The sequence below is a fragment of the Oncorhynchus mykiss genome, chromosome 17 (assembly GCF_057628025.1).
Source record: "Oncorhynchus mykiss isolate SJ-2025 chromosome 17, ASM5762802v1, whole genome shotgun sequence".
NCBI classification, from domain to species: Eukaryota; Metazoa; Chordata; class Actinopteri; order Salmoniformes; family Salmonidae; genus Oncorhynchus; species Oncorhynchus mykiss.
Window position 1 is genome coordinate 43,814,964 of NC_143038.1, and position 9,286 is coordinate 43,824,249.

The 9,286-nt window shown below is 41.3% G+C and overlaps 1 non-coding gene across 1 annotated transcript; it reads right to left on the reverse strand.

Moving 5' to 3' along the window:
* Positions 1–8,577: 8,577 nt before the first annotated feature.
* Positions 8,578–8,738, reverse strand: LOC118940555 (U1 spliceosomal RNA). The gene has a single exon (XR_005037150.1). It is a non-coding gene; the product is annotated as a U1 spliceosomal RNA (small nuclear RNA).
* Between the last annotated feature and the right edge of the window lie 548 nt (positions 8,739–9,286).

Consider the following 9,286-nt stretch of genomic DNA (forward strand, 5'->3'; position numbering starts at 1 on the left):
ATTTAAAAAAAACTCCAACAAAGGACTTCACATGTTACAGTGACAAGAATCGGATTATACCACAAATAGCTTTACAGGCCTAAAGTTATTTGCAATCTATCTGGATGTGAGCAATAACTTATGTAACTTAAAGTTACATTAAGAATACCACACCTGGCCCTTGCCAAGCCCAACGTTATTGGCTAAACCCAATCTAAGGGAATTGTTTTGCTATGCTTCATTAAAAGCAGTTTTGTACTATAAACATCTTCTAGCCTTCCTAGAAAAGGAGGGCTGAACAGGCCCCCATTAACATCGACGGGACTGAAGTGGAGCGGGTCGAGAGTTTCATGTTCCTTGGTGTCCACATCACCAACAGACTATCATGGTCCAAACACACCAAAACAGCTGTGAAGAGGGCACGACAACTCCCTTTCCCCCTCAGGAGACTGAAAAGATTTGGCATGGGTATCCAGATCCTCAAAAAGTTATACATTTGCACCATCGATAGCATCCTGACCGGTTGCATCACCGCCTGGTATGGCAACTGCTCGGCATCTGACTGTAAGTCACTACAGAGGGTAGTGTGTAAGGCCCAGTGCAATACTGGGGCCAAGCTTCCTGAAATCCAGGGCCTACAGTTTAAGTCTGAAGTTTACATACACTTAGGTTGGAGTAATTAAAATTAGTTTTTCAACCACTCCACAAATGTCTTGTTAATAACAAACTATAGTTTTGGCAAGTCGGTTAGGACATTACTTTGTGCATGACACAAGTAATTTTTCCAAAAATTGTTTACAGACAGATAAGAAATCAGCCAAGACCTCAGAAAAACAATTGTAAACCAACAATATGGTTCATTCTTGAGAGCAATTTCCAAATGCCTGAAGGAACCACGTCCGTCTGCACAAACAATAGTACGCAAGTATAAACACCATGGGACCACGCAGTCGTCATGCCGCTCAGGAAGGAGCTTTGGTGCGAAAAGTGCAAGTCAATCCCAGAACAACAGCAAATGACCTTGTGAAGAAGCTGGAGGAAACAGGTACAAAAGTATCTATATCCACAGTAAAATGAGTGTGAAAAGTGCAAATCAATCCCAGAACAACAGCAAAGGACCTTGTGAAGAAGCTGGAGGAAACAGGTACAAAAGTATCTATATCCACAGTAAAATGAGTCCTATATCGACAATCTTAAAGGCCGCCCAGCAAGGAAGAAGCCACTGCTCCAAAACAGCCATAAAAAAAGCCATCTACGGTTTGCAACTGCACATGGGGACAAAGATCGTACCTTTTGGAGAAATGTCCTCTGGTCAGATGAAACAACAATAGAACTGTTTGGCCATAATGACCATCGTTTTGTTTGGAGGAAAAAGGGAGAGGCTTGCAAGCCGAAGAACACCATCCCAACCGTGAATCACAGGGGTGGCAGCATCATGTTGTGGGGGTGCTTTGCTGCAGGAGGGACTGGAGCGCTTCACAAAATAGACGGCATCATGAGGAGGTAAATGATGTGGATATATTGAAGCAACATCTCAAGACATCAGTCAGGAAGTTAAAGCTTGGTCGCAAATGGGCCTTCCAAATGGACAGTGACCCCAAGCATACTTCCAAGTTGTGGCAAAATGGCTTAAGGACAACAAAGTCAAGATATTGGAGTGGCCATCACAAAGGCCTGACCTCAATCCTGTAGAAAATTTGTGGGCAGAACTGAAAAAGCGTGTGCGAGCAAAGGAGACCTACAAACCTGACTCCGTTACACCAGCTCTGTCAGGAAGAATGGGCCAAAATTCACCCAACTTATTGTGGGAAGCTTGTGGAAGGCTACCCAAAACGTTTGACCCAAGTTAAACAATTTAATGTAAAGGCAATGTTACCAAATACTAATTGTGTGTATGTAAACTTCTGACCCACTGGGAATGTGATGAAAGAAATACAAGTTTAAATAAATAATTCTCTCTACTATTATTCTGACATTTCACATTCTTAAAATAAAGTGGTGATCCTAACTGACCTAAAACAGGGATTATTTAAATGGATTAAATGTCAGGAATTGTGAATAACTGAGTTTAAATGTATTTGGCTAAGGTGTTTGTATATACTAGGCGTTGTCAGAGGAAGGCCCAAAAAATGGTCAAAGACTACAGTCACCCAAGTCAAAGACTGTTCCCTCTGCTACCGCAAGGCAAGTGGTACTGGAGCACCAAGTCTAGGAGCAAAAGGCTCCTTAACAGCTTCTACCCCCAAGCCATAAGACTGCTGAATAACTAATCAAATGGCCACCCTGATTATTTACATTGACACTCCCCCTTTGTTTTTACACTGCTGCTATTCACTGTTTATTATCTATGCATAGTGTAAGGGTTGTCGTCGGTGGAAGAAGGATCAGACCAAAGTGGTAAGTGTTCATGATGATATTTAATTGAAACGAACACTGAAATACAAAACAATAAACGATGTGAATAAAATGAAAACCGAAACAGTACCGTGTGGCCCAAACACTCACACGGAAACAAACACCCACAAACCAAAAGTGAAACCCAGGCTACCTAAGTATGATTCTCAGTCAGAGACAACTAACGACACCTGCCTCTGATTGAGAACCATACTAGGCCGAACACAAAAACCAACATAGAAAAACAAACATAGACTGCCCACCCCAACTCACGCCCTGACCATACTAAAACAAAGAATAAACTAACAGAACTATGGTCAGAACGTGACACATAGTTACTTTACAAATTACCTTGACTAACCTGTATCCCACAACATTGACTCAGTACCGGTACCCCCTGTATATAGCCTCATTGTTATGTACATTTATTGTGTTACTTTTTGATTGATAATATTTACTAAATACATTTGTTTTTCTTAACTCTATTTCTTGAACTGCATTGTTGGTTAGGGGCTTGTAAGTAAGCATTTCACGGTAAGGTCTACCTACACCTGTTGTATTCGGCGCATGTCACAAGTAACATTTGATTTGATCACCCTAACTTAACACTGAGTGGGTGAAAATGAATGCATGAGTTGAAATTCTAAAAAGAGAAAAGAGAGAGAAAGAATAGAAACAACACCATGGCAGCCTGTATGACAGGACTGGGTTTCTGTGGTCCAGATGGGATTGTTTGTTGCTCCCTGCTGCAAGGGGGCTGGAGGGGCTGGAGCTGCCTGCCCACCTGAAAGATCCATCCACCAAACACAATCCTCTGTTAACCCTCACACACTCCACTTTGTCAGCCATTCCACACACACACACACACACACACACACACACACACACACACACACACACACACACACACACACACACACACACACACACACACACACACACACACACACACACACACACACACACACACACACACAATCCCAAACAAGAAAAGAAAGGGGGTAAAATATAGAAAGAATGAGAAATAACAAGAACAAAAGAAAAATAAGAAAAATATATTTTTTAAAGTGGGTAGCTTATCAAAACTGCTGTATTTGTTTGACATCTTTCTCCCAGGCCAATGTACGTTTCATAGCGTACGTTCTGTTTATAATTAGGGGAACCTGACAGCTTGCCCAGGAAAAAGAGCTCTCAATGGAAGGCTGGCCATGAGAACTGTATTTCCTCTCAGTCTATCCACTGTTTTCCAGAAAAGTAATGAAAAAGTAGGTCTAACTGACATTAGAAATATTTATGTTTGATAAAATGGCTTATTATTATGCTGTATAAGACATGCCATATCCAAGAGGGAGGGATGAAAGCCTATAATGTTTAAACAGTGTCACCTCTGCTCTCTTGAGGAATCATGCATTCGTCTTTTTCATGCTTAGGATATATTGCATACACCCCTTTATTTGTTTGTTCAGACCATAGTTGTAGTCTGGTCAGTCCTACACATCTGGGGTTTTGAAAATCAATCCTCACTTTCCTTTCACCACCCATCCTTAGAACTTATCCATACTTATCCAGTAAACGGGGAGTAGAATAACTGTTCCTGTATGTCACATCTACATCTTTGATGAATTGTCCCTTGTGAAAGCGTGACGAGACGAGCAGCAGCGCTTGTCATCGGCTGGAAGTCTAGTTCAGTGCTTGAGTTAACTCTCATCTATCATCGAACACCAGACCAGCTATACTGTATATTGGGGAACATCCCACAGAACGTGCCTTTTTTTCTTTGTGAAAAGTGGTGAACAGATAGTGGTATTGCAACTACATGTTACAACTAGCCAGGTATAATAAGGGCTCAGAGTTTTCCCTGGTCATGGTCAGGAAAAGGCTCTAATTGTAACTAAGTTTGCAAGAAGCACACCATCCTGCACTATTCTTAATACTGTACATGTGAAGCCATAACAATCAAACATAATTTGAGTTAGCTAATTAAGCTAATAGAGTTTTGTACTCCTCCATGTTAAAAGTTACACATAGATTAGTCTGTGTGGAGTCTGAGAGGACCGTGGGTGTTTGTTGACGCCAGAGAAAGAACACTCCCACACAGCAGGTGGCTACATGGTGCTGCAGACAGAGGGTCAGAGAAATCTATACAAAAACAATCTCAAACTGCAGGAACTTTAAACATATAGGTAAGTTCTAGATCAAATCTATCAGTATTATATGAAATAATGTTATTAGCCAAATAAGTGATATGAGAGGAGGATAGATAGAGGCTTATAAAAACCCAATAGAACACATGGTGAGATCTGGTAACTCATCTCAGGGTTAAGTATGAGGTACCTCTATGTGTTTGTACCAAACAGTCCTGTCCATCCCTATTATAGTCCTCTATCAGCATCCCACAGCCCTGGGGTCACTCATAAGAGGCCACAGTGACACTCTCCTTTTGTCTGCCCCTCCCCTCTGGTCCATCCAATCAGCACAATTAGAGCTTCCACTCCTGCCACTTCTGCTGAGTGTCAGATGGCCACAGAGTGTCTGTCTGGATAACTATACTCACACTCAATGTACGTTCCAAATGGCACCCTATTCCCTATGGACCCTGGTTAAAAGCAGTGCACTATAAAGGGAATAGGGTAACATTTGGGAGGTACCCTCTGACACTTCTCCTCTATTCTCAGTGTTGGGCCTATAATCTCCCACTGAGTGAAGCTGAGAATGCAGGCTCTGGCTCTCCAGCATGACTTTATTCACTAGCATGAAATGGAGCTCTAAGCAATCACGTATGATAAAGGAAAAATCCTTAGGGATTTAGAAGGTCTTTGGTGAGAGTGTTCCACAGGGTCTCTCTCAATGTGCTATTACTCATAAGGGGATAAGTGACTGCTAGACGAGCTGTGCTAATAAGATTCTATACCTACTTTGAAGTCAATATGATCACATATGCACTTCGTTTCTAGTTTGTAGCATTGACCAAACACTGCATGGTTTAAATAGGCATACATCTTTGTTATACATACAGAGGAGGAATACTGAGGATTCTAGTTTCATATGAATCAGGTAATTCAAAGGGTCCCACTGGATGTTTTGTCATATTACTATATTTACTTGTACTTCATGTACAAAAGCACTAGCTCTTCATTTTTATACACAGGGCTCCTCACAACTTTGTGTGTGTTGTGTGCCATCTGGGGAAGTTAAGTAATGAGAGCAGAAGACACATTTATTTTATTCACTGTACCATGGAAAATAAAGATGTACTCTATTCAGGGCTGTGAAACGATAGAAAACATTTAACCGAGGTAATTGCAGGATTTGCTGTGATTAACCATGATTAAGAGTCTATGATCCAAGTAACATAACAACAATCCCCATCAAAATCTGTCAATCTAAGCTACAGATCTCTGCGTCTCAGTCCACCGAATCTGCCTATGTTGGCCTTTCGCATCTGCGGTGGAAGGTGGCCGAACTTGGTGGCCGAACCGTGAGACATCCTGAAAATGTTTTAAAAAATATATAAAACTAATTGGTCTTCTCACGTCTGTAGCATCCGAACGGTTTGGTCTGCGAATTAAAATGACCACTCTGTGGAAACAGAACACGATGGTGTTCTTCGTTTTGAACTATGACCCCCACAAGTGTCACGGGACTCATCTGAAGGTAACCCATATAAATGAATGGAAGTATGGAGGTAGTTTTGTGCCAACAAAAATGAGGGGTTAAATGTGTGTCCAAAAAAACTACAATATATTACTGAGCTTTCTTTAGATCTCCTAAATATAGGACAGGCACTTCGAAACCTTATTATTACTATTGGACTGTCTTTTTAACTGACTTTTTTTCCATTCATGAATGTGTTATTCAATGCGTTTATATGGGCTATAGTAGAGAAAATAGAAGAAACCCGCACACTGATCTTGTTAATATCACTGCTCTTTATTAAGCTTTACGTATTGGCCCCATGGTCCTCGCCAGAGCTTCTGTGCATGTTTACAATCTGCACCCCTATGCAGACATCGCTCCCTATGGGCGAAATTCAATATTTGTTCAAGTAATATTTCTATATAAAGCATTACAAGAATTATGAAAAATGGTGCACTAAAATTACAAAAAGTTAACTGATTAACTTTGACAGCCCTAATTGTGTTATGTTGAACTAAGCATTTGCAGAAACCTGGCATCAGGGACATTATCAGGGAACTCCTGAAAATGATTGACCTTAGTATTAGACCGCCACTCCTCCCCCTTGGATTTCCGTCAAGGCCTTAGAGTAAACTAGAAAGAGTCCCGAGCCTCTCTCACTTAGTTGAACAAATTAAATTCAGTGACTCATAAATTGAATTCACTTAACAGTGACAAAGAACAATACAGATCCCAGTGCAGCTGAGATCCAGATGTGGATCATAAAATAAAAACTTTGAGGCCAGTTTATGATGCAGGAAATATTGAAGATTTCTAATGAGTGTACAGGGGCACGTATGTCTTGGGTAATGACAATTAATGGGACCATAACGAGACATGTTTCTTTTATGTATTTTCATAAGGTGGAATAGAATGGGTCACTAACAATGCCAACGAATAGGTATTGTTATGGAATTCCCCTACCTGTGTGTAACTTTGAGGTTGCCTTATTCCTGCGATGCTAGCGGGTCACAAACCAGCAAATACGGCGAGCAGGGTCGCTCTCTTTCAGGTATCATTTTTTTTCTTCTGTTCCAGTGAATATTGTTATTTTATAGTAATTATTTGGCATGGATTTTTCATTTTTCACCAAAGATATCAGCTATGTCAGCAGTCATCTCATGCATATTTCTTGTCACTGTAAAGGGCAGACCTTCGAGAAAATGTCATTTTGGTGAACTGAGAGAGAATCTAAACTTAATCAATATGAAGCGAATGCAACCCAACGCTGGCACCCACCGCATCGAATCAATAGACAGAAAGTGACATGACTCATTTTATTTTCCATTCAGGTATGACATGTCTATTGTGAGTAACAATGTTTATGGACTGTGAGGAAACCAATCCTACACTGGAGAAAGTACTGTATATAGCTCTCATTAGGGATTCCTCTGAGCCTGGGAGTGTACAGCGCCTTAGTCATTTCTCAGGGATTATTGGTAATATGAAAGGCTATAATGTCCATGCAAAGCCATCACTGGATGGATTAAGTGAGCGAGCGAGAGGAGAAGAGATGAGAGGAAAATTATGGATCTCTCCTGGAAGCTTATCCCCGTCTCTGCAATCTCATACCTCTGATGAGCCCTGACTTCTGACCTCCAGCAGTCAAAGGTCAAGTCGGGTATTCACACTCGCTCACTCCTACCTCTTTACTTCAACAGATGATTACACTCTCCTTTCTCCCAGTGGTATAATATGTACGAAATGTATTATTAATTTAGCTACTGATCCCAAGGTGTAATATTGCTGGATTTTACACTATTTGGATTTTCACTTATAGTTTTTGGGGGGAATATTCCCAAGCAGAGATAATATGCTGCATTTTTTAAAGATACACCCCTTTTTCGTATCCAGTTTGTATAAAGTTAGTTGTAATAGTTGTTTTTCGTATGAAAAGCAAATTATGTAGCATATTATAGAAAGTATCTACAGAGAAACACCACAGCACCACAGAAATTAACCTCAATGTAGGGTTTCAAATACCAAAGTGTTATGTTATATTCATTATTTCTCTCTCTTACAGTATGATTCTAATTCTGTTTCTCTGACAAGGCCCAGACAGAATCCCTGGGTGTGGACATTGTTTCCCTTGTGCCTCAGTTTGGTGTGGAGACTAGCAGTGGCTCCCACTCTGGCTCTTTAGAATGAAATACTGAACATGCTTCACAATGGATCTTTGTGCCTGAAAAACAGTGAAGTCATAGTTTCCCAGGCTTCCTCCCCCCTGAGATGCCTAGCAATGAGGGGGAGAAGGGAGGGGGGAGAGGCTCAGACTTTTTTTGTGGTAAACAAAGGATCAGAATCCATCGGGGTGTCACTCTGGTCTTCTAGGGGTCTTCTTCTCCAAGTCTCTTAGCGCTTCAACACAGCTGGTCAGCATCACAGGTGAATAATGGGTCTCCCCTTCCTCTTTTCCCTGTTTTCCTCACTGACCAGTGACTAGTTCAGTTTAGAAGCTGTTTTTAGAGAACAAGCTCACTTCATACAAACTTATCAACACTAGCAGTAAAATGAGTAGCTAAGCGCACTCCTGAAATCTATTTTTATGCTCTGACTACCACAAATGATGCAGTGGAGATTGCCACATTTGGAGAATTTGCAATGGTCAGCACAGCCGGAGTGCAGCAGCTGAGCCTCTCCCTGGGTGAACCTCCTTCATGATTAAGGTGTCTGCCCTGCCAGGTAAGTATATCTGTATTTTCATTCATGTATTTTTCATTCAGACACTATGGTGAAAAGTCAAAGGTCACAATGATGTTCATGCATCATCTCATACAGCTACTATTACTTACCGGGCTGTGTATTCTCCTTAGGCAGGTGTTTATCAGCCAGAAAATATCTTCAGACAGCACTGGGCCGGTAAGCAGGGTGGAGGGAGAAACCACATCCTATTTTTGGCATCTTTATTCCTGAGGCATGAGGGGCATGCTCAGAGTTTGCCCAGATAAGTGGGAATTTACGTTCTGGGGGCTTAGAGAGCCACTCTCTCAGATCAATTAGACTCTCCAGACAGACTGTTTCATCTCCACATCTAATTTATGTACTAGCATGTCTTCATAGGAGGAAGCACTGTGCCAAGCTCATGTCGCAACCCACTCCCACTGACAAGGCTCAGGCACAATTATGAGCTTTACACTTGAGTGCCATCACGGTAATTTAAAATGCCATTATCTACCTATCTTCCAAGAATTAATGGAGGGTGATACGTAAACAGTTTGCGCATCTGCTAAGACAACCT